Below are 26,667 nucleotides of genomic sequence, written 5' to 3'. Positions count from 1 at the left end.
TCACCCACCATCCGGTTTGCTGCCTTGCTGAAGCACATGAATTGCCTCTCAATCATTCTCCCCCAATCCGACGCGTTTCAAGGCTGCTCACGCCCCTTCTTCATGGATTGTGCGCAGGGGAAAGCAAGAAGAAAACCCTCGTTGTTTTTCAAACCTTTTATTGTTGTGAAAAAACGCCCCCAGTGGGCGTGGCATTTAGGTGAACAGCCAGCTGCATGCTGGTATTTCTAGTCCAAAAACGAGGTGAGTATCTGTTCCTTAAGTAGGTTTGCTTACTCTGCTCATTGCACTTTCAATTAGTTCCTTAAGTAGGAAAGAGAGGGTCTCTTCAAGTACATTTTCGCCCGGTGAAAGGACGCTTCATGGAATGGAAGCAGTTACCTTCCGAAGCTTCCTCTGTCTCCTGCTGACTTCAGAGAAAACGAGAATGGTGCTCCTGTCCCACGGCCAAGGGTAGCCGTGTGGAAATGTGAAAAAGCAAAGTCATCAAGCTTAGACAGGGCACACTGTCACTTTCACCCACCATCCGGTTTGCTGCCTTGCTGAAGCACGTGAATTGCTTCTCAATCATTCTCCCCAATCCGACGCGTTTCAAGGCTGCTCACGCCCCTTCTTCATGGATTGTGCGCAGGGGAAAGCAAGAAGAAAACCCTCGTTGTTTTTCCAACCTTTTATTGTTGTGAAAAAACGCCCCCAGTAGGCGTGGCATTCAGGTGAACAGCCAGCTGCATGCTGGTATTTCTAGTCCAAAAATGAGGTGAGTATCTGTTCCTTAAGTAGGTTTGCTTACTCTGCTCATTGCACTTTCAATTAGTTCCTTAAGTAGGAAAGAGAGGGTCTCTTCATGTGCATTTTCGCCCGGTGAAAGGACGCTTCATGGAATGGAAGCAGTTACCTTCCGAAGCTTCCTTTGTCTCCTGCTGACTTCAGAGAAAACGAGAATGGTGCTCCTGTCCCACGGCCAAGGGTAGCAGTGTGGAAATGTGAAAAAGCAAAGCCCTCAAGCTTAGACAGGGCACCCTGTCACTTTCACCTACCATCCGGTTTGCTGCCTTGCTGAAGCACATGAATTGCCTCTCAATCATTCTCCCCCAATCCGACGTGTTTCAAGGCTGCTCACGCCCCTTCTTCATGGATTGTGCGCAGCGGAAAGCAAGAAGAAAAACCTTGTCGTTTTTCCAACCTTTTATTGTTGTGAAAAAACGCCCCCAGTGGGCGTGGCATTTAGTTGAACAGCCAGCTGCATGCTGGTATTTGTAGTCCAAAAACAAGGTGAGTATCTGTTCCTTAAGTAGGTTTGCTTACTCTGCTCATTGCACTTTCAATTAGTTCCTTAAGTAGGAAAGAGAGGGTCTCTTCATGTACATTTTCGCCCAGTGAAAGGACGCTTCATGGAATGGAAGCAGTTACCTTCCGAAGCTTCCTCTGTCTCCTGCTGACTTCAGAGAAAACGAGAATGGTGCTCCTGTCCCACGGCCAAGGGTAGCCGTGTGGAAATGTGAAAAAGCAAAGTCCTCAAGCTTAGACAGGGCGCACTGTCACTTTCACCCACCATCCGGTTTGCTGCCTTGCTGAAGCACATGAATTGCCTCTCAATCATTCTCCCCCAATCCGACGCGTTTCAAGGCTGCTCACGCCCCTTCTTCATGGATTGTGCGCAGCGGAAAGCAAGAAGAAAAACCTCGTCGTTTTTCCAACCTTTTATTGTTGTGAAAAAACGCCCCCAGTGGGCGTGGCATTTAGTTGAACAGCCAGCTGCATGCTGGTATTTCTAGTCCAAAAACAAGGTGAGTATCTGTTCCTTAAGTAGGTTTGCTTACTCTGCTCATTGCACTTTCAATTAGTTCCTTAAGTAGGAAAGAGAGGGTCTCTTCATGTACATTTTCGCCCGGTGAAAGGACGCTTCATGGAATGGAAGCAGTTACCTTCCGAAGCTTCCTCTGTCTCCTGCTGACTTCAGAGAAAACGAGAATGGTGCTTCTGTCCCACGGCCAAGGGTAGCCATGTGGAAATGTGAAAAAGCAAAGCCCTCAAGCTTAGACAGGGCACACTGTCACTTTCACCCACCATCCGTTTTAATGCCTTGCTGAAGCACATGAATTGCCTCTCAATCATTCTCCCCCAATCCGACGCGTTTCAAGGCTGCTCACGCCCCTTCTTCATGAATTGTGCGCAGGGGAAAGCAAGAAGAAAACCCTCGTTGTTTTCCAACCTTTTATTGTTGTGAAAAAACGCCCCCAGTGGGCGTGGCATTTAGGTGAACAGCCAGCTGCATGCTGGTATTTCTAGTCCAAAAACGAGGTGAGTATCTGTTCCTTAAGTAGGTTTGCTTACTCTGCTCATTGCACTTTCAATTAGTTCCTTAAGTAGGAAAGAGAGGGTCTCTTCATGTACATTTTCGCCCGGTGAAAGGACGCTTCATGGAATGGAAGCAGTTACCTTCCGAAGCTTCCTCTGTCTCCTGCTGACTTCAGAGAAAACGAGAATGGTACTCATGTCCCACGGCCAAGGGTAGCCGTGTGGAAATGTGAAAAAGCAAAGCCCTCAAGCTTGGACAGGGCACACTGTCACTTTCACCCACCATCCGGTTGGCTGCCTTGCTGAAGCACATGAATTGCCTTTCAATCATTCTCCCCCCAATCCGACGCGTTTCAAGGCTGCTCACGCCCCTTCTTCATGGATTGTGCGCAGGGGAAAGCAAGAAGAAAACCCTTGTTGTTTTTCCAAACCTTTTATTGTTGTGAAAAAACGCCCCCAGTGGGCGTGGCATTTAGGTGAACAGCCAGCAGCATGCTGGTATTTCTAGTCCAAAAACGAGGTGAGTATCTGTTCTTTAAGTAGGTTTGCTTACTCTGCTCATTGTACTTTCAATTAGTTCCTTAAGTAGGAAAGAGAGGGTCTCTTCATGTACATTTTCGCCCGGTGAAAGGACGCTTCATGGAATGGAAGCAGTTACCTTCCGAAGCTTCCTCTGTCTTCTTCTGACTTCAGAGAAAACGAGAATGGTGCTCATGTCCCACGGCCAAGGGTAGCCGTGTGGAAATGTGAAAAAGCAAAGCCCTCAAGCTTGGACAGGGCACACTGTCACTTTCACCCACCATCCGGTTTGCTGCCTTGCTGAAGCACATGAATTGCCTTTCAATCATTCTCCCCCCAATCCGACGCGTTTCAAGGCTGCTCACGCCCCTTCTTCATGGATTGTGCGCAGGGGAAAGCAAGAAGAAAACCCTTGTTGTTTTTCCAAACCTTTTATTGTTGTGAAAAAACGCCCCCAGTGGGCGTGGCATTTAGGTGAACAGCCAGCAGCATGCTGGTATTTCTAGTCCAAAAACGAGGTGAGTATCTGTTCCTTAAGTAGGTTTGCTTACTCTGCTCATTGCACTTTCAATTAGTTCCTTAAGTAGGAAAGAGAGGGTCTCTTCATGTACATTTTCGCCCGGTGAAAGGACGCTTCATGGAATGGAAGCAGTTACCTTCCAAAGCTTCCTCTGTCTCCTGCTGAATTCAGAGAAAACGAGAATGGTGCTCCTGTCCCACGGCCAAGGGTAGCCGTGTGGAAATGTGAAAAAGCAAAGCCCTCAAGCTTAGACAGGGCACACTGTCACTTTCACCCACCATCCGGTTTGCTGCCTTGCTGAAGCACATGAATTGCCTCTCAATCATTCTCCCCCAATCCGACGCGTTTCAAGGCTGCTCACGCCCCTTCTTGATGGATTGTGCGCAGGGGAAAGCAAGAAGAAAACCCTCGTTGTTTTTCCAACCTTTTATTGTTGTGAAAAAACGCCCCCAGTGGGCGTGGCATTTAGGTGAACAGCCAGCTGCATGCTGGTATTTCTAGTCCAAAAATGAGGTGAGTATCTGTTCCTTAAGTAGGTTTGCTTACTCTGCTCATTGCACTTTCAATTAGTTCCTTAAGTAGGAAAGAGAGGGTCTCTTCATGTACATTTTCGCCCGGTGAAAGGACGCTTCATGGAATGGAAGCAGTTACCTTCCGAAGCTTCCTCTGTCTCCTGCTGACTTCAGAGAAAACGAGAATGGTGCTCCTGTCCCACGGTCAAGGGTAGCCGTGTGGAAATGTGAAAAAGCAAAGTCCTCAAGCTTAGACAGGGCACACTGTCACTTTCACCCACCATCCGGTTTGCTGCCTTGCTGAAGCACATGAATTGCCTCTCAATAATTCTCCCCCAATCCGACGCGTTTCAAGGCTGCTCACGCCCCTTCTTCATGGATTGTGCGCAGGGGAAAGCAAGAAGAAAACCCTCGTTGTTTTTCCAACCTTTTATTGTTGTGAAAAAACGCCCCCAGTGGGCGTGGCATTTAGGTGAACAGCCAGCTGCATGCTGGTATTTCTAGTCCAAAAACGAGGTGAGTATCTGCTCCTTAAGTAGGTTTGCTTACTCTGCTCATTGCACTTTCAATTAGTTCCTTAAGTAGGAAAGAGAGGGTCTCTTCATGTACATTTTCGCCCGGTGAAAGGACGCTTCATGGAATGGAAGCAGTTACTTCCGAAGCTTCCTCTGTCTCCTGCTGACTTCAGAGAAAACGAGAATGGTGCTCCTGTCCCACGGCCAAGGGTAGCCGTGTGAAAATGTGAAAAAGCAAAGCCCTCAAGCTTAGACAGGGCACCCTGTCACTTTCACCCACCATCCGGTTTGCTGCCTTGCTGAAGCACATGAATTGCCTCTCAATCATTCTCCCCCAATCCGACGCGTTTAAAGGCTGCTCACGCCCCTTCTTCATGGATTGTGCGCAGCGGAAAGCAAGAAGAAAAACCTCGTCGTTTTTCCAACCTTTTATTGTTGTGAAAAAATGCCCCCAGTGGGCGTGGCATTTAGTTGAACAGCCAGCTGCATGCTGGTATTTCTAGTCCAAAAACAAGGTGAGTATCTGTTCCTTAAGTAGGTTTGCTTACTCTGCTCATTGCACTTTCAATTAGTTCCTTAAGTAGGAAAGAGAGGGTCTCTTCATGTACATTTTCGCCCGGTGAAAGGACGCTTCATGGAATGGAAGCAGTTACCTTCCGAAGCTTCCTCTGTCTCCTGCTGACTTCAGAGAAAACGAGAATGGTGCTTCTGTCCCACGGCCAAGGGTAGCCATGTGGAAATGTGAAAAAGCAAAGCCCTCAAGCTTAGACAGGGCACACTGTCACTTTCGTCCACCATCCGTTTTAATGCCTTGCTGAAGCAAATGAATTGCCTCTCAATCATTCTCCCCCAATCCGACGCGTTTGAAGGCTGCTCACGCCCCTTCTTCATGGATTGTGCGCAGGGGAAAGCAAGAAGAAAACCCTCGTTGTTTTTTCAACCTTTTATTGTTGTGAAAAAACGCCCCCAGTGGGCGTGGCATTTAGGTGAACAGCCAGCTGCATGCTGGTATTTCTAGTCCAAAAACGAGGTGAGTATCTGTTCCTTAAGTAGGTTTGCTTACTCTGCTCATTGCACTTTCAATTAGTTCCTTAAGTAGGAAAGAGAGGGTCTCTTCATGTACATTTTCGCCCGGTGAAAGGACGCTTCATGGAATGGAAGAAGTTACCTTCCGAAGCTTCCTCTGTCTCCTGCTGACTTCAGAGAAAACGAGAATGGTGCTCCTGTCCCACGGCCAAGGGTAGCCGTGTGGAAATGTGAAAAAGCAAAGCCCTCAAGCTTGGACAGGGCACACTGTCACTTTCACCCACCATCCGGTTTGCTGCCTTGCTGAAGCACATGAATTGCCTTTCAATCATTCTCCCCCCAATCCGACGCGTTTCAAGCCTGCTCACGCCCCTTCTTCATGGATTGTGCCCAGGGGAAAGCAAGAAGAAAACCCCCTGTTGTTTTTCCAAACATTTTATTGTTGTGAAAAAACGTCCCCAGTGGGCGTGGCATTTAGGTGAACAGCCAGCTGCATGCTGGTATTTATAGTCCAAAAACGAGGTGAGTATCTGTTCCTTAAGTAGGTTTGCTTACTCTGCTCATTGCACTTTCAATTAGTTCCTTAAGTAGGAAAGAGAGGGTCTCTTCATGTACATTTTCGCCCGGTGAAAGGACGCTTCAAGGAATGGAAGCAGTTACCTTCCAAAGCTTCCTCTGTCTCCTGCTGAATTCAGAGAAAACGAGAATGGTGCTCCTGTCCCACGGCCAAGGGTAGCCGTGTGGAAATGTGAAAAAGCAAAGCCCTCAAGCTTAGACAGGGCACACTGTCACTTTCACCCACCATCGGGTTTGCTGCCTTGCTGAAGCACATGAATTGCCTCTCAATCATTCTCCCCCAATCCGACGCGTTTCAAGGCTGCTCACGCCCCTTCTTCATGGATTGTGCGCAGGGGAAAGCAAGAAGAAAACCCTCGTTGTTTTTCCAACCTTTTATTGTTGTGAAAAAACGCCCCCAGTGGGCGTGGCATTTAGGTGAACAGCCAGCTGCATGCTGGTATTTCTAGTCCAAAAACGAGGTGAGTATCTGCTCCTTAAGTAGGTTTGCTTACTCTGCTCATTGCTTTTTCAATTAGTTCCTTAAGTAGGAAAGAGAGGGTCTCTTCATGTACATTTTCGCCCGGTGAAAGGACGCTTCATGGAATGGAAGCAGTTACCTTCCGAAGCTTCCTCTGTCTCCTGCTGACTTCAGAGAAAACGAGAATGGTGCTCCTGTCCCACGGCCAAGGGTAGCCGTGTGGAAATGTGAAAAAGCAAAGCCCTCAAGCTTAGACAGGGCACACTGTCACTTTCACCCACCATCCAGTTTGCTGCCTTGCTGAAGCACGTGAATTGCTTCTCAATCATTCTCCCCAATCCGACGCGTTTCAAGGCTGCTCACGGCCCTTCTTCTTGGATTGTGCGCAGGGGAAAGCAAGAAGAAAACCCTCGTTGTTTTTCCAACCTTTTATTGTTGTGAAAAAACACCCCCAGTGGGCGTGGCATTCAGGTGAACAGCCAGCTGCATGCTGGTATTTCTAGTCCAAAAACGAGGTGAGTATCTGTTCTTTAAGTAGGTTTGCTTACTCTGCTCATTGCACTTTCAATTAGTTCCTTAAGTAGGAAAGAGAGGGTCTCTTCATGTACATTTTCGCCCTTTGAAAGGAAGCTTCATGGAATGGAAGCAGTTACCTTCCGAAGCTTCCTCTGTCTCCTGCTGACTTCAGAGAAAACGAGAATGGTGCTCCTGTCCCACGGCCAAGGGTAGCCGTGTGGAAATGTGAAAAAGCAAAGCCCTCAAGCTTAGACAGGGCACCCTGTCACTTTCACCCACCATCCGGTTTGCTGCCTTGCTGAAGCACATGAATTGCTTCCCAATCATTCTCCCCCAATCAGACGCGTTTCAAGGCTGCTCACGCCCCTTCTTCATGGATTGTGCGCAGGGGAAAGCAAGAAGAAAACCCTCGTTGTTTTTCCAACCTTTTATTGTTGTGAAAAAACGCCCCCAGTGGGCGTGGCATTTAGGTGAACAGCCAGCTGCATGCTGGTATTTCTAGTCCAAAAACGAGGTGAGTATCTGTTCCTTAAGTAGGTTTGCTTACTCTGCTCATTGCACTTTCAATTTGTTCCTTAAGTAGGAAAGAGAGGGTCTCTTCATGTACATTTTCGCCCGGTGAAAGGACGCTTCATGGAATGGAAGCAGTTACCTTCCGAAGCTTCCTCTGTCTCCTGCTGACTTCAGAGAAAACGAGAATGGTGCTCCTGTCCCACGGCCAAGGGTAGCCGTGTGGAAATGTGAAAAAGCAAAGCCCTCAAGCTTAGACAGGGCACACTGTCATTTTCACCCACCATCCGGTTTGCTGCCTTGCTGAAGCACATGAATTGCCTCTCAATCATTCTCCCCCAATCCGACGCGTTTCAAGGCTGCTCACGCCCCTTCTTCATGGATTGTGCGCAGGGGAAAGCAAGAAGAAAACCCTCGTTGTTTTTCCAACCTTTTATTGTTGTGAAAAAACGCCCCCTGTGGGCGTGGCATTTAGGTGAACAGCCAGCTGCATGCTGGTATTTCTAGTCCAAAAACGAGATGAGTATTTGTTCCTTAAGTAGGTTTTTTTACTCTGCTCATTGCACTTTCAATTAGTTCCTTAAGTAGGAAAGAGAGGGTCTCTTCATGTACATTTGCGCCCGGTGAAAGGACGCTTCATGGAATGGAAGCAGTTACCTTCCGAAGCTTCCTCTGTCTCCTGCTCACTTCAGAGAAAACGAGAATGGTGCTCCTGTCCCACGGCCAAGGGTAGCCGTGTGGAAATGTGAAAAAGCAAAGCCCTCAAGCTTAGATAGGGCACACTGTCACTTTCACCCACCATCCGGTTTGCTGCCTTGCTGAAGCACATGAATTGCCTCTCAATCATTCTCCCCCAATCCGACGCGTTTCAAGGCTGCTCACGCCCCTTCTTCATGGATTGTGCGCAGGGGAAAGCAAGAAGAAAACCCTTGTTGTTTTTCCAACCTTTTATTGTTGTGAAAAAACGCCCCCAGCATGCAGCTGGCTGTTCACCTAAATGCCACGCCCACTAAGGGCGTTTTTTCACAACAATAAAAGGTTGGAAAAACAACAAGGGTTTTCTTCTTGCTTTCCCCTGCGCACAATCCATGAAGAAGGGGCGTGAGCAGCCTTGAAATGCGTCGGATTGGGGGAGAATGATTGAGAGGCAATTCATGTGCTTCAGCAAGGCAGCAAACCGGATGGTGGGTGAAAGTGACAGGGTGCCCTGTCTAAGCTTGAGGGCTTTGCTTTTTCACATTTCCACACGGCTACCCTTGGCCGTGGGACAGGAGCACCGTTCTCGTTTTCTCTGAAGTCAGCAGGAGACAGAGGAAGCTTCGGAAGGTAACTGCTTCCATTCCATGAAGCGTCCTTTCACCGGGCGAAAATGTACATGAAGAAACCCTCTCTTTCCTACTTAAGGAACTAATTGAAAGTGCAATGAGCAGAGTAAGCAAACCTACTTAAGGAACAGATACTCACCTTGTTTTTGGACTAGAAATACCAGCATGCAGCTGGCTGTTCACCTAAATGCCACGCCCACTGGGGGATTTTTTTCACAACAATAAAAGGTTGGAAAAACAACGAGGGTTTGCTTCTTGCTTTTCCCTGCGCACAATCCATGAAGGAGGGGCGTGAGCAGCCTTGAAACGCGTCGGATTGGGGGAGAATGATTGAGAGGCAATTCATGTGCTTCAGCAAGGCAGCAAACCGGATGGTGGGTGAAAGTGACAGTGTGCCCTGTCTAAGCTTGAGGGCTTTGCTTTTTCATATATATATATATATATATATATATATATATATATATATATTACCTACTGGCGGTCACACCAGTAGGTAGTTATAGTTACGACTTAGTTCCATAGGAAATCCGCAACATTCTATTTGGAATAACTTTGGCGCCCATGGACAAATCTTCGCGGAATTCTCCAAGAAGATGGCCTGCTCTACTCTGCTACTTGCCTACAAGTTTGGGGGTGATTGGTGAAGCGGGGGCTGAGAAAAAAGGGGGTCCCAAAACGTGTTTCCCCATGCAATTTTCCATAGGGACCTTTAATACGTGCTACAGCCCGAACTGCTGAACAGAATTACACGAAATTTGGCAAAAAGGTAAAGTATGGTTCGTAGATTACGCTTTTTTTGTTAAATGGTGTAAATCCGTGCAGTAGTTCCTGAGAAAATCAAAAGTAAAATCCTAGATATTAGTACTGTCTGAGGATTATACGCATACCTTAATGAGCACGAGCTGCATGCTAATTGGCTGTCAACTGTCTGTCAACACACCAAACCAGGAAGTGTTGGCAGCCATCTTGTGTCTTGGTAGAACCGAGGCACAAGAAAACTGAAAAACAAATGCGCAAAGGATGCAAAGGGGGCAGGGTAGAAATACCCTGACCCCCTAGGCCTGCTCAGGGGGTCCCACAAGGACCCCTAAGGCCTAAAAAAATTATTACAAGTCCTGGGGCAATGTAGTTTATTATAATAGGGAGCCCAGAGGGACCCCCCAGCCCCGGGGACCGCTACCCCTGGGGCTTTTTTTAAAATATATGTGCGGTGGGGGCTCATGGCCCCCGCAGTAAATGTAAATGTATACGTGTGGGGGGACTCTTAGGTCCCCCCAGCCCCGGGGACCACCACTCCCTGTGCCTTTAAAACATTAATTTAGGGGGGCTCTGAGGTCCCTTAAGCCCCAGGGAGCGCCACCCTCTGGGGCTTTAAAATATTAATTTAGGGGGGCTCTGAGGCCCCCCAGCCCCGGGAACCACCACCCCCGGGGCTTTAAAATATTAATTAAGGGGGGTTCTGAGGCCCCCCAGTCCCGGGGAGCGACACCCTCCTGGGCTTTAAAATATTAATTGAGGGGGGCTCTGAGGTCCCCCCAGCTCTGGGGACTGCCATCCCCGGGGCTACTTGAAAGTGTTGGAGGGGTCCGCATCGCCCCCTTCCTGGAGCCCAAGATGGACCTGGGGATCGCCACCCCCCAGGGCCGGCTTCTCCAGTGTCCCGGGGTGCACAGCCCCAGGATACTGCTGTTTGCAATGACAGGGCGGGAGCCTCGCGGCTGCCACCCTGTCATTGGAAACTGCTTTCCTTTTAGGAAGAGAGAGCAGGTTAAACTGCTCTCTCTTCCAAATAGGAAAGCAGATTGCTTTTTCTCCGGGCGAGCAGCATATTAGTTGTTCTCCCTGAGGAAAAGCAATGCCGGCTCCCGAAAGATGCGGGAAGCTGGCTGGGACCATGGGGGCATTGGGACTCCCTCTGCGGTCCCCAATGTTTCATGTAAGCCTCGGGGAATGGGGTCCCCAGGGATAATTAAAATTAGTGATAGGGGCTATTATTTTTTTTTACGATAAAATGGTACGCTCTTCAAAGCCCCGGGGACCACCACTGCCCGGGGCTTTATATATTGTGGGAGGGCCGGATTTTGCAGTGTCCCGGGGTGCTCTTTCAAAATCTAAATCAGATTGCTTTTCTACATGGGGAGCTGCGTGTTAGTAGTTCCTGCTGTGGAAAAGTAATGCCGGCTCCCAAATGCGTAGAAGTTGTGCACCAAAGGTGCTGGAGTTGCACACTATACAGATTATGAGTTGTGCATCCAGGGAGTGCACAACAGGGGGCCGCACTGAGCTGGGAGCGCAACTTTTACTTTTTCTGTTAAAAATAGCTCCTATCAGAACTTTCTAATATTCCTGGGGATCGTATCCCCCTGGTCTTATAAAAAAATGTTATGGACGTGAGGGGAGCCACTATGCCCCCATGGTTCCGGCCGGCTTTCCGCGTTCTTTGGGAGCCGGCATTGCTTTTACACATGGGGAGATGCTAACTTGCATGTGGAAGTGCAATCTTGTTTGGATTTTGAAAGTGAGAACAGATTTCACTGCTCTGTCTTTCAAAATTGAAACTAAGTTTGTTATGGGAGGGCGGGAGCCGGGAGAGTTCCGCCCTCTCATAGCAAACAGCAGTGTCCCAGGGGTAGGCACCCTGGGACACTGCAGGAACCGGCTCTGGGCTTGGCGGTCTCCAGGGCTCTCGAGGGCACCAGGCGGAGGACCACGCAGCCCCCCTCACACAATACAGAAATCTCTGGGGGGTGGTTGTTCCCGGGACTTGAGGGGCATCATTGAGGCCACACACTTTTAATTTTGTAGAGGGTTGGGGCCTTGGACGCAAAAGTGGCGCAAGGGCATTGTAAATCTGGTATAGTGTTTTGTTTTACTTTTCTTTTCTTTCTGTCTTGTAGAGGATCCAGGGTAAATATAATGGTTTTTGTACAGCCAGTACCTTTTAACCCTACCCCCAAACGGCTTTCTGCCTGTTACCACAGTAACAGTTCATGGAACACTTACGTGAGCACAGAGGTTAGAAGTTCACCACAATATGTTGCTAATGGCGTTGTACTTTTAAAACTTTTGGATTGGAACAGTTAGTTGTAGCTACAGACTCTGGTACAGATCTGGTTAAGAGTTAGTCTCAGAATTATACTTCAAATTTTAAATATAATTTCTGTTGGGGACCGCAACCCCCCCACAAAAAAAAGATGTATATATTTTTTTTAATTAGATTTCATTAAACCAACAATAAATAACTGGACACGTAACTTAAAGAGAACAATACAATGAAGAACTAGAAACATAACTTTAATAAAACAATATAATAAACAAAATGTGATGTGGACTCCAATAGACGTATGGTAGGTAATCTGCAAAACAAAAAAAGAAAGTTAGTGTTTAAAATTGGATCGATGTGACTAAATGAGGTCAAACATTACAAGTCAAGGTAACACTAGGATTTTACGTGTGCAGTGTGCCTGGTACATTTCACTTGTGTTATAGGCCCGCGTTGAAGCGGTGTCTGTATGGAAGTGCCTACTGCATCAGATTTAAATTACAGATCAACAGGTCTTTAAAATGATTCAGAGATGAGACAGAATTAGGTGAGAGATCAAGTCATTATGCAGGACAATATTCTTTAGGGCTTATTTACAAGAGTCTTGCGCCAATTTTGTATTACTCTTTTCATGTTGAAAGTGACGCAAAAGTGTCGCAAGGGGCTTGTAAATAAGCTCTTTTATTTGTAATGCATTTAATCAGAGGTTTTGTATATCTAGGCCGCTTTGCTTACCTTGTGTAAGCACTGTGGCCAGCAGAATTCACAACTTCAACTTAGCTTTGGTTCTACACGTTAAAGTAGACAGCAGCGTCCATAACTTTAAAAGAGGAAGAGAAATGATGTGAGAGAGAGTGAGAAAGAGAAAGAGAGAAAAAACGACATTAAAACGTGAGAGAGAGAAAGTTATAAGTGCAGCTGTTAATACTGGAGAAAATATTCGTAGCTCACCTTTTGCCTCTGTTGTGTGTCTAAGCACGTTCTGGTTCATAGTGCACCCTCCAGTTTAGTGATCTGAAAGATAGAATATAGACTTTGTAATAGCATAGTACATATAACTGCACACGTATATTTGCGCTTTATTTATTTGTATGTTCAGGATAATTTATTTTATTAACTTCCACTGTAAGGAGGTGTATGTGCGCTGTTTTTCTTCCAAAGTAGTATATTACATACACTCCCACTGCGTAGGGGAGAGTTCTCAATATTGCAGGGCAGATTTACAAGCTCCCTGCGCCACCAGTACGTCACTTTTTGTGAAGTACTGGTGGCGCAGGGGACTGCTGCCGGACTTTTCCTCTCCTTGTAAATATGGCCCCTTCACATGTAGCACTTTGCGGTGATGGGGCGTTTCATGGGTGCTGCCGTGGGTGTTCCCACGCAACACCCATGGAACAAGACACATTGTCCAGATTTACGAGGAATCGTGAATCTGGAGATGCGTATCAATGCTACGTGAATTCCTACCGCCGGAACTTGCCCAGGAGCAGAAGTCGATAATTCCCATCGCCCTCTCAAAGATCCCCCAGAGCCTGTTTTATAACTTGACTCCTGGAGACCCTCAAGGGGGGAAGGGGTGTGGATAAAATAATAAATAGACAATGAAGATACTGCTCTGGTAATTTTCTTCTGCTTCTCTTGTGTAGTCCGTCCTGCAGACTTTGTATTCAGAGATGCCTAAATTACAGTAACAAGAGGTTAAACATATATCCTACTCTAATCTTCCTAAATCTATTTTACTTAAGTTCTCTTTACCTATTTACTCAGAGGCTTTGCTTCTCTTCTTTACTTGTTCGAACAATCTTTTCTTTCTTCTTGTAATGAGGGAAACCTATTTCAGATAAGAATGATTTAGTAAAATATCTGCTCTCAGTTTTTCGAAATATCCTTATATTTTTGTGTTCTTACCTTCTCTCATAAATTGTAGTCAGAGTATTCTCCAATTCACTTCTGGTCTTGTACTCTCTATTCTATTCTCGACACAACTAATTTTATATGGACCTATGTGTAACCTACCTAAATGCCTATCGATATCCTATGTATTATTTACTGAATGTTCTAATCCTACTCATGTGTACTCTTCTTCTATTTATTTCTTCCTTCCTTAGGGTGCTTGGGTTGAGAAACTCTCAGGCAAATACGGTTCACATATGGCAGAGTCTATGGTTATTACAGTCTTTCACAATGCATTAGGCTTGCAATCTAAGTCTTAGACGTATCTCCTTTCTTCTGCTAATGCTCTTCTTCTTGGGTCGTTGTCCTCGAACACTGCTTCTGGTGGAGGCCTCTTGAGTTGTGCGCAGACTTAACCAATCAGGTGAGGTAAGATAACTAAGGACCGCGAACTCAGTGAGCACTCTAATGCTCAAAAGCTCTGAAAGCTCAAACGCGTCTTTAAACGCGCAACTGAAACTGGGCTCTAAATGCATTTCTCTGGAGCTCTGGAGCATACTTCTTGCTTCGGGGATTCTTCAGGTGAAGTGCGCAGTCAACTGGACTTGCGCGCTTCACATTTAATCAAACACCTGCAAAATGCAGAAACACTAGACCGCTAACTTGTATTTAGAAGCGGCGGCCATCTTGGAATTTTGGACATTGTTTCGCAATCTCCAATCATTGCGAACAGGAAAGTCTCTGTTGATGGATAGTTTGGGTTTCCATCTCAGAGTGGAAACTACATGACCAATTTGTTCTGAGGTTCTGACACTACGTCACCCTAGAGGTGGCGTAGCAAGACGCAACGAGAACAAATGTTTTAATTTCTCCTCGTTTTCTTTCCTCTTTTAATGCGTGCTGCATTCTACGCACGCATTGAAAGAGGAAAAAGCTTTTAGTGATTGTTTTTGTGCAGGAAGGAGCCTCTTCGTGCACAAAAACAATCTCCCCTTGGCACAGGCATCCTTGTACCATGGTGCAAGGGTGCCTGCGCCGGCGCATGGCAACTGTTTGTGCATTAGCGGAGGGGAGAGCACAGGAATGCAACATATTCTTGTAAATATGTCGCATTCCTACGCTCTGAAAGTGCCCTAGCGTGGTGCAGCCAAAGGGCTTATGGTGCCATGCTGCGGCACTTTCTTGTAGACCTGCCCCTGCATACCTAGACTGTTGCATCTCATTGACTCGCAGAGTCTGGAGGTGAGTGTTTTTCTTGAGAAGTCAGAGGCAGATTTACAAGCTCTTTGCGCTACTTTTCCCATGTTAAAAGTGACACAAAAGTGTCGCAAGAAGCTTGTAGATCTGTTCGTCAGACTGTTGTAACCTATCTATTCTCACTGCTCGGTGGTAATTGTATATTTCTACATAGTGAATGTGCTGGACAATACCCACTCTCTCCTTTCACAGATAACTTGTTATTGTTTCAGAAACAAGCTTCTTTGCTCACCTTGGGCCATTGGCGTGATTCAAAGAGGGTGCACTACGTGTCAAAGCAGCTTTCTCAGAAGTTGTTAAGATGGCCAGGCTTCATCGCAGAATCCTCAAACATTGAGTTTTAGAAGTGTTGGGGCGACGCCAATTTGTGAAAAACAACCTGTAAAATAATAAGGAAGTTAACATTGTGTGTAATTTATTTTATCAAAGGAGAGAGGAAGTGACAGAGTGACAGCACAGAATATTCGCAGCTCAACTTTCTGTCACCAGTGTGTTTTTTTCACCACGTGCTGGGACATAATGCACCCTGAAGCTCGACATCTAAAGGATAGTAAAAGAAGGATGTTATGATTGGTAATTGTTACTATCTTAATGTGGAGTTGGATAACATCGCCCTTTCACACACGTTCCTCCTCACATTTATAAGAACTATTTGTATAGTTTATATTCGGGATGTTTGAGCGATTATAAAAACATTCCTCCTATTGGAAAAAAATATATATACATTTAATTTGATACACTATATAGGACTGCGTTTTTCTAAATTGCTGCATCGCTTTTTTGTATCCAGTCTGCTACAGCCCTTCGATTCCCTCCGATGCGTGCCCAGGCCTCACTGCTCACCTTTTCTTGGATAGGACACCTTCTACATCATGCAGTCCCGCTCTGCCGGTAAGAAGTCTCACATATGGTGCTGAGTCTTGATATCTCTATGGCTAACGACATACTCGTGCTCCCATCATCATCATCGCAGGTTCTTTACCCGCTCAGTGCTTCGGGTACCACTAACTCAGTGACCAAAGAGGCCATGCACTTGGTAGTGGGCCCCTTTGTTCAGTAGTTTGGGCCTACATGAAGCGTGCGAACCACCAGGACGGGCCATCACAGCGCTTGCGATGGGAGCAACTCTAAAATGGCGTACAGCATGTCCGCCCCTCTTTCTTATAGGTAGGGTTACGTGTGTAGTGACGTATGTGCTGAATGCGTGTGGTGTGGGTGTATACCAGCCATGAGGGAGTGTGTGTGCCGATCTGACAACTAGACCTGGAACTGAGAAATCACTACAATGGAAATCTGGGCCATGTAGTGTTGTTGTGTTTTCCTGGTAGCGTAAGCGGAGTGGGCTGTACTAACGTATTCAGCTTCGATTAATTTACCACCACCCCCCGGGGCTTTTAAATGTTGGGATGGGGCCGTGCGGCTCCGGGACACCGCAGGAGCTGACCCTGTGGCATGGCTGTCTTCAGGGCCTTTGAGGGCTGTAGGCATAGGGACACGCAGTCTGCCTCACACAATACACTAAAAAAGAAGAGAAAGTGATGAGAGATTATTTGTGGCTTGTTTAGGCTTGAGAGCCTGGATAATCATTAAATGGGGTTTGGCTGTGAAGTGCGTAGTTATTCTGGAAGAAGTATTTTGCGGTCTTGCGAAAGCAAGTCATCTTTAATAATTGCCTCTGGCTGTGTGTACTTGCAAGGTTATCTGATATGCTCGTATTTAAAAAAAAAGATACTTTCAACACCTCTTTTTGTTTGGTTGTGAAGCATTGTAAGAAGATGTATTAGCGACCAATCCCTTTCCTTACGCAGATTTTGAAAAACATTTGATTGGCTGTTGTGTGGTTACGTGTACCTTACTGATGCTAATTTTGATTGGCTTTGTATTTCTATGTGACGTTACGATACACTCACCATGTATGTAGCCCATTTTGTGGCGCACTTTATTTTACAATCCGTGTCAAAAACTTGTTGTGGTAGGGTGCTTTTAACTTAAAGTGTATAGTCTGCTTACGAGTTTGTTGACTGTAAAGGTATTTAAAAATATGCACAAGTTTTCAAAATATTTGTATTGAGTCTTTTATATTCATCATATGGGTGAAATGCTAATTTTTATTTTTCATTCATTGGTATCACGCGTTGGACCCATTTCTTTTATCTTATCATAAGCAGTCATTTCTTAAGTTTACATTATATAAGTGTTGCCCCATCATTTTTTTTAAATGTTTGGGCTTTTTTTACTTTCAGTTAAAGTAGAATTGAAGTGCTACGACAAACACTCCCTAAACTACTTCATCTTTTTTTTAATGTACATTTCATGTCATTATTACATTTTATAATCATTTTTAAAAATTGAAAGAATTAATATTCACATTAATATTTGAAGATACAATTATATTATTTTGTTGAAAAAAATTGCTTGCGAAGATAATCCTCTTCTTCTTCTTGAGTGAAAATGACTAAAAGCACTACTCAATATAAATACTTTTAGCCCATAGAAGTTATAGAGTATTCTCTTTTATTGCTAAGTATTTTCTCGAAAGGTTATTTATAATCAATCAATCAATGACACTTATAGAGCGCGCTACTTACCCGTAGGGTCTCAAGGCGCTTAGGGGAGGGGGGGGTGCCGCTACTGCTCGAACAGCCAGGTCTTCAGCTTCTTCCTGAAGGAGAGGTGGTCTTGGGTCAGGCGCAGGTCGGTCGGGAGGGAGTTCCAGGTCGTGGCGGCCAGGTAGGAGAAGGACCTTCCTCCTGTAGTTGCTCTTCGGATGCGGGGGACGGCGGCGAGGGCGTGGTTGGCTGAACGGAGGTAGCGTTTGGGAGCGTAGAAGTTATACTAGTTATACTATATTTTTCAATCATTAAGAAATACTTGAATACTAAAAAAAAAAAAGAATTGCAGTTGTAAGTCTTCCACTTCCGTGGAAGGATTATAAAGTCAAATATAAATTAAAATATACATTAACAATATGATCCCTCTGTGGAAATGAAACATAAATTGAAGATTATGACATCACTTCTAATCATTACTTTGCACGTAGTAATTCCTGTAATAACCTATATTTCTTGTAATGGTTTTTTACTGAACTTGTTATTATATTCTATTTAAACTTAATCATATCACATTCTATAATCATTTAAATATTTTAGCTTTCTTTCTTAAATATATAAAATATATACCCATTAGGATAATTTACCTCTCTTCGATATTCTTTCCTTCCTCCGTCGAAATTCATCCAACTCCTCTGGAGGGAGCATAATGTTTATGTATTTTTAAATATACATTAACAATATCTTCCCTCTGAGGAAATGAAAGATATCGTCTAGATGCTTCTAAGTCCTGAATCATTATGTTGCTCGTAGTTTCTTCGCCCGTATTGATTCTCTGAAACAAAGCTAATCATCCCACGGGTGTGGTTTATATACTTTTTGGTTACTGAACAGTTTATGGGATCAATTTATTGCTCCTCCCACTTTTAAGTCACGTTTTTCAGTTGACAGGTGTTCTCATTTCCACTGTTTTAGTGCGTCACGTGTTTATGTAAACGTGCCTCTTTCCATACATTTTAACTTTCGATTGATTTCTAAAATGCTTTATTTAAACTCATTTTTCTTATAAAAACACTTCTATAGGTTACTTTGTTTTAATACGAGTATTAATATTCATTCCCATTTTTTTTTTACTTATTTATTTTTCTAGTAACTTCCCTTTTTTTGTAATTCATTCAGTAAAGTAAAAGTGAACCAATTAAGAATTCAGTCAGTGTCTTTACTTGTATTAATGTAATCATTCACTCAGTAAGCATGTACTCATGTAGTGAGGCAGGCTTTAGGGAATGGAGTGCTTAAAAGTATCTGTGACGTATGCGCGGGTACGCGTACAGTAGGATTACAGTTGCGCAGCAGGGTGCGAGGACAGTACGTGTACCATACGTTTACCACAAAAAAATGCAAAAAATATATAGAAATTAATTTTCATATATTGAAACAATATATAAAATAAAAAAATACATTTTTAATTTTGTTTTTATTATTTTATATGAAAAATATGTAATGTAATTAAAAAAAAAATAGCTAAAAATAATTATTATAAAAAATGTAGTAAATTAGTATCAAAAAAATAAATATACCGGTAACAATTAATACATTTAGAAATTGGCATTTACAAAACATATAAAATTCACTGAAAAAACATAGGTTTTAGGCACGTTATAGTTAGGAATAAGTATTTAAAAAAAAACCTTTGAAATTCACTGAAAAAACCATAGGTTTCAGCCACATTATAGTTAGGAATTAGCATTTAAAAAACCTTAGAAATTCACTGAAAAAACCATAGGTTTCACACATGTTATAGTTAGCTGGACATTTCACTCATACAAAACCATTGAAATTTCCCCGTTACAGTTAGTTCAGCTAACTATACCTTGCGTGCTCGCAACGCACTGCTGATGACGTCACATATTACATCACTCATGACATGGTCAGTGACATCATTGATTGCATAACTGACTGACTAAGTGTATCATAGTGAATACATGGGTTAGCAAGTAATGTTTAAATATGTAAATATCTGTATCAGTCTCTCACTTTGTGTATTATTGGCTGCATGGGTTGGTGAGTAGCTACATGAGTGTCTATATGGGTTATTAGTTGGTTTTTTGAGTATCAGTATGAGTGTTTGTATTGTTTGGTGGGGGGTATTAGCGCATACATGCATGAAGGACTGACTCGCTGTTTGTATGTGTTTTGAAGACAGCTTGTGTACAGGACTGTATGGATGGATGAGTGTGTGTATGGGTGTGTTAGTGAGTGAACGGCTGTCTCAGTAGTATCTTTATGAGTAACTACATATGTTTTAAACTAGTATATGTGAGTATTGATGCATATAAGTGAGTATATGTAAGAGCGAGAGATTGGAAGAGTTCCTGTAAAAATAAGTATGTGTTTCTATAAGTGATTGTTTAAGAGAGTAAGTATGTGTACGTTTCTGTAGAAGTAAGTGTAGTGGGGTGTCTATAGCTGTATATGCAAGTAAATGGATGTTTGATACTTTGTTGGCATGTGTGAGTATGTGTGTGAGTAACTCTATGGATGAGTGTCGGTGTGTAACAGGGTGTATAGGTGTATGAGTACATATGATGAGTGAGTACATGTATGAGTGACTATATAGAACTGTTGGTGAATGAGTGGATGTGTATGTAGATATTGGAATTACTGAATACGTTGGTGTAACTGGTATTGGTTAACCCTTGGCGTAGTTCGCGAAGTAGCGCTACGCGAAGCTACGCGGAGTGCACTTCGCACTACGCGAACTTCACGTAGCACTACGCGAGCTGCGTAGTAGCATGTTCGCACTGTGCAAGATGCGTTTTCAATGATTGCACAGTGCGGACAAGCATCCGGCACTGTGCAAGCATTGAAAACGGCATCTTGCACAGTGCGAGCTGTATTTATCTGCTGCTCGAGTAGATTATTACTCGAACGGCAGCTTTCTCAACGCGAACAGGTAGTTTCTCATTGAGAGCGGTCGCGAGCATGCGCAACCACTCACAATGCGAAACCTGACCTCCTCGCCTTGAGAATCGCGCCGGGATGTCATTTTGCTTGCTCGCGGTCGCGAACATGACGTTCAGGACCGCGAACAAGCAAAAAATGACTGCTGCACTACGCTACGCTGCACTATGCATGTTCGCACTGTGCTACGTGCGGCTCGCGTACTGCGAAGTTGCGAAAACTTCGCAAACTCCGCGAGCGTAGCGTAGTGCTTCGCCCAGGGTTAGTATTGGTATCTCCATTTTTTTGAAAATGTTAGTTTCTATTTTTGAATGTGTGTATCAAAGGTTATATTAGGGTGGGAGAAGGTCTGCCACTCTTTCACAAGGATGATGTCATCAGTGACGTCATTTGAGATGTCATCAGTGATGTCATGAGTGATGTCACTGACCATGTCTTGAGTGATGTAATATGTGACGTCATCAGCAGTGCATTGCGGGCGCGCGAGTTATAGTTAGCTGAACTAACTATAACTGGGAAATTTCAATGGTTTTGTATGAGTGAAATGTCCAGCTAACTATAACATGTGTGAAAATTATGCTTTTTTCAGTGAATTTCAAAGGTTTTTTAAATGCTAATTCCTAACTATAACGTGGCTGAAACCTATAGTTTTTTCAGTGAATATATATACATATATATATATATATATATAAACACACACACACACATATATATATATTTTTGCTAAAGTAGTCCGTTCGAAATTATATCCAAAAGAAGACAGCGGCACACCAAAGGTCAGACACAAGTTTAACAACGCGTTTTGGCAAAGCCTTTTTCAAGTAGGTGACCTACGCTCAACTGCCCCTAAAAATACAGGTCTGCACTAGTAGACACAAAAGACATACTACAGCATGAACAAAATACATTTCGGCTGTATTCAAAATTAACATTTCATACTACTACTGGATGTTGATATTGCATTTATGTTCTTCATCCCATCATATTGTAAAGCACTTTGATATCCTTCGGAATCTTGTTTGCGCTATATAAAACGTAATAAATAAAATTTAAAATAAATAATAGTTGATTTATATATTTCATCTCAATGAATTAACCAATTTTTGCACATCATCACATGTGGTGCAAAGCAGACTCCAAAGAACACTTACTCCATACCTACATTTTTTCACAAATTATAATTCACATGCTCATAGCATTATCAAAATTAGTTGGTAAAAATGCACCAAGCTACAATTTCAGGTAATGTACAAAAAATGTAATGCAATCCGTTTTCCATGTTAACCAAACAATACAAAAGGATGCATATATAAGATCATGATACCACTCATCCAAATGCCATTATTGCATCTACTGAGTCCCTCTATTCATGCATAGTGGGACGTGGGCCAGTTCACAGCTAATTGTGTGACCTGAAAGCCAACATGATAAAGTGAATAAGAAAAGAAAGAAGAAATGTGCAGGTGAGAGTGAAGGTGGGTTCCAAGTGTTCTACTAAGCCTAGTGGAAATTCCTGTATGGGGATGTGCTGGCAAATAGCCAGTTATACATCTTGTAGGTCTATATATAGGACCTATAACTCATCTAAGTCACTCATTAAAATAAGTGTAAGTGATTAAAACAGCCAAAGCTGGTTACAGTTACAGGAAATGCGTCAGGAAGCAATTATTTAGACCCTACCCATATCCAATGTGGGTTGCGAGCTCTTCCTCATTATTCAGCCCATTTGGAATTTTTGTATTGAGCTCAATTATGTATTTGGATTCAGTAATCAGTAATAGTTTCTCTCTGTCCCCACCCCTGGGATGTGGCAAGATTCTATCTATGCCATATAATGGAAGCAGTTTGGAATTACTTTGATGTTTCTCTTGGAAGTGTCTGCGACAGGATAATTGAGATATATGTTTGTGACAGCCCTCATATGTTGTAGAATGCGGGTCTTGAGTTGTAGTTGTGTGCTGTCAACGTATCTTAGGCCGCACAGGCACTCCAAGATGTAAATAACATAGTCACTATTGCAGGTTGGAAGCTTGTGAATCGGTCTTCTTTTGGTTTTACTTACACTATAGCAATTCCTGTTGCTACTGTGCTTATAGGCCCATAGGAGTTACATTTTATAAACCCCTTTGACACTCCTAACCACGCGTTGTTTATAGGTTTACTGTGGTAGCTAAGGACTAAATGATCCTTAAGGAACCTTGATTTTTTGTACGTTATGAGAGGTGATTTCCCAATACTGGAGCCTATTATAGGATCTGGTTCTAATAGCCCCCAATGGCATTTCATAGTACGCCTGATGATATTAGACCGAGTGTTTTAAGTGGTTATCATTCTTGGAACACCAAATTCATCTTTGGTATTTCTTTTAAGGGAAAAGAGTGATTCATTACGTGTAACTTCTTTGGCTTTCCTATTGGCTACAACAATGACTTGGTCCTTGTAGCCATGTTGTTTGAACCTATTTGTAATGATTTCTTGCTCTTTAGCAAAACCCACTTCTGTACTACAGTTCCTCCAAGCCCAGAGAAACTCCCCATAGGGGATACTGTTTAGTAAGGGTACAGGATGACTGCTGTTTGAGTGAAGCAGGGTATTTCCAGAAGTCTTTTTTTCTGAATAGACTTGTTACCATCTGTTTGTTTTCCACTCTAATCTCCACATCCAAAAATTCACAATAGGATGAGCTAATATTGTGTGGGAAGGTCAGGTTAAGTTGATTGTCCCCTAGCACCTTAAAGAATTCCAGTGCCAGATCCAACGTTGCATCCCATATCAAGAGCAGGTCGTCAATATACCTGATCCAGATAGGGATGTGTTTTGTGTATTTTTCATTGGCTACCACCCAACAAATCTGTTCCTCCCAACAACCCAAGAAAATATTGGTCAGGCTCGGGGCAAAATAAGTGGTCATCGCTGTACCTGTCTTTTGGCGATAGAGTGTTTTATCAAAAATGAAAAGGTTCTCCTTAAGACAGAAAAGCATCATGGTTTCTAGTATTTTTGTGTGTTCCATAGTGAAATGTGTCTCTTCCTGAAAAAATAAATGCAAGCATCAACACCTTTTTTCTGGTTGATGCAGGTGTACAGTGAGCACACATCTGATGCTATCATGTGGAAGTTGTCCATTTAATGTCATGTATAAGGCGTAGCACTATCCTTGCAGTATGACCGTAATCTCATGACAAAAGGTGCCAGAAATAAATCGACAAAAAATTGATGGATTCTCCAAGAGTCCACCATTGGAGGAGACTATTGGTCTTCCTGCTAGTCTAGTGGGGTGTTTGTGGATTTTCGGTAACAGATAAAAACAAGGTACCCTTGGATTGTCTGTTTTTAAGAATGAATATTCTTCTCTATCCAACATCCCACCCTCCCACCAGCCCTTTAACAAATCATGGTACTGTTTAATAGAAGACCTATAGACATCCCAGTTTATCTCCACATACCAGTCAACATCATTTAGCTGTCTATAGGCTTCAAGATTATATTGGTCCAAGTCCATGGCATTCACATTTCCGCCTTTGTCTGATGGTTTTATAATTATGCTTTGATCATCTGTTAGAGCTTTTAAGGCGGTTCTTTGTGACTTGGTACGATTGTCCTACTGAGTTCGGGGATGTTGTTCCCTCAATTTATTAATTTCCTGAATCATGATAGAATTGAACGCCTCAATATTGTCATGTGGGACATTTGGGTTAAACACTGACTTGGGTTTTAATCTGCTGTGCCAGGTCGCACCAGTTCTGAAACCTGCCTCAATCAGCATTTTTCATTTTTCAGCGATTGATCTTTGAGTACAGCCGAAATGTATTTTGTTCAGGCTGTATTATGTCTTTTATGTCTACTAACGCTGACCTTTATTTTTACGGGCAATTGGGCGCAGGTCACCTACTTGAAAAAAGGCTTTGCCGAAACACGCAGTTTGTGGGTACAATAAACTTGTGTTCTGTCCTTTGGTGTGCCGCTGTCTTCTTTTGGATATAATTCCGAACGGACTACTTTAGCAAAAATAAGCGATTGTCATCACCACTGCAGGCACCGGCGTCAATAGGAAGGTGAACGGTCAAGTGCTGCAAATCGAAGGAAACATATATATATATTTTCACTGAAAAAAAAACATAGGTTTCAGACATGTTATAGTTAGGAATTAGCATTTAAAAAAACCTTAGAAATCACTTAAAAAACCATAGGTTTCAAGGCTGGTATAGTTAGCTGGACGTTTCACTCGTACAAAACCATTGAAATTCCTCCGTTATAGTAAGTTCTACTAACTATAACTTGCACACCCGCAATGCACTGCAGATGAAGTTACATATTACATCATTCATGACGTGGTCAGTGACATCACTGATGCCATCACTGATGACATCTCAAATGACATCACTGATGACATCACTGATGACATCATCCAGTGAATGTGGTTTGGTTTGATATTTAAATATGTATTATATGTATAGAATACTACACTGAAGAATGAGTGGATGTATAAGTGTCTGGATGGAGAATTTAGTAGCAATGTGATTGACTATTTAAGTGACTAATTTAAAGCGTCTCACACAACATATAAGGGCTAGTGACTAAACTGTGTGAATGTTCTGTATCTCTCTGTTGTGTAAACTGCTGCATCAGTTGGTTACTAGCTACATGAAAGTCTATATTTGTTATTGATTAGTTAGCTGAGTATTTGTATGGGAGAGTGAATGTGTGTGTGGTTGGGTGGGGGCTGTGTGACTGTGCACACATGGTTGAATAGTTGATTCAGTTGGTTTATGACGTTAAGAGTGCATGTGGAAACAGTTGTTTGGGTGAGTGAGTGTCTTTATGGGTGTGTTGATAAGCAAATATATCTGTCAGTGGTACATGTCCAACGAAGTAGAAAAATAAAAGGCAGTGTATGTTACAGTTGTTGTATATAAATAACTATACATAAGACTCAGTGATTGTATGAGTGACTGTATGGATAACTATATATTTGTAATACTAATTTTATAATACACTAAGTATGACTTAGTATCTGCATGAATAAATGAAGTGGTGTTTGTATAAGTGTGTAGCTGAGTAAATGTAATTATGATCAATTGTTTGCATAAGTGAGTAGGTTGACTGTATAAGTGAGTAGGATGTGTGCAGTTGTTTAATGTCGATATAGGTGTATAAGTGCATTTGATAGTGTTCTTTTGATCATTGACAGCATGTATGACTGAATATATAGGTAAGTGATTAGATGTGTTTGTAGATTTACGAATCACTGAGTGGGTTTTTATGAACTTGTATTGGTGTGTTAATGGTAGTTTATACTTTATAGTGTGTCATCAGTGATTTCATGAGTGATGTCACTGACCATGTCATGAATGATGTAATATGTGACATCATCAGCAGTGCATTGCGTGCGCGTGCGTTATAGTTAGCAGAACTAACTATAACGGAGGAATTTCAATGGTTTTGTACAAATGAAATGTCCAGCTAACTATATCAGCCCTGAAACCTATAGTTTTTTCAGTGAATTTCTAAGGTTTTTTAAATGCTGATTGCTAACTATAATATGTCTGAAACCTATGTTTTTTTCAGTGAATTTCAAAGGTTTTTTAAACGATCAATTTCAAATGTAATAATAGTTATATGTATTTTTTATACTGATTTTCTACAGTTTTTTAGCTGTTTATTTTTACATATTTTATTTTTTAAATTACATGATTTATTTTTAATATAAATGGAGATGGGTGCGTATTATCTGAGATGTGGGCGATTGCTATGCGACCAGTACGTGACTCCAGCTCCCGTGCATTCGCGACTCAAGAGCATTACTGTACGCCATGCTTGCGCGCTTCAGCGTGACGTCATATACGTGTTGGGCGCGGTGGGTGCACCACTCCTGCGAAATTTATGTATGTCTAAAATGATATATATATATACAGCTGCGCGGCCGGTAGTGGGAGTACCGGCCGAGAGGTGACGTGGGGAGGGGGAGGGGCAGGATGGGGGGTATTTATGTATGGATTATGGACTTTAACAGGTAAGTAAACATAAAAATAAATAAAACAAATTTCGATGCGTGCACTGCATCGCATTTTGTGATGCAGTGCTTAATTGATTGAAAGAATGTATTAGTATTGTATGGTGAATGTATGAGTGCAGAACTATAAGGAAGTGCTGCAGCGTGACAATGTAAGGTCTTTAGCTGCAC

The sequence above is a fragment of the Lissotriton helveticus genome, chromosome 6 (assembly GCF_964261635.1).
Source record: "Lissotriton helveticus chromosome 6, aLisHel1.1, whole genome shotgun sequence".
In the NCBI taxonomy this organism is placed as follows: domain Eukaryota; kingdom Metazoa; phylum Chordata; class Amphibia; order Caudata; family Salamandridae; genus Lissotriton; species Lissotriton helveticus.
The sequence above is the reverse complement of the archived record's forward strand: the minus strand, read 5'-3'. Positions refer to the sequence as shown.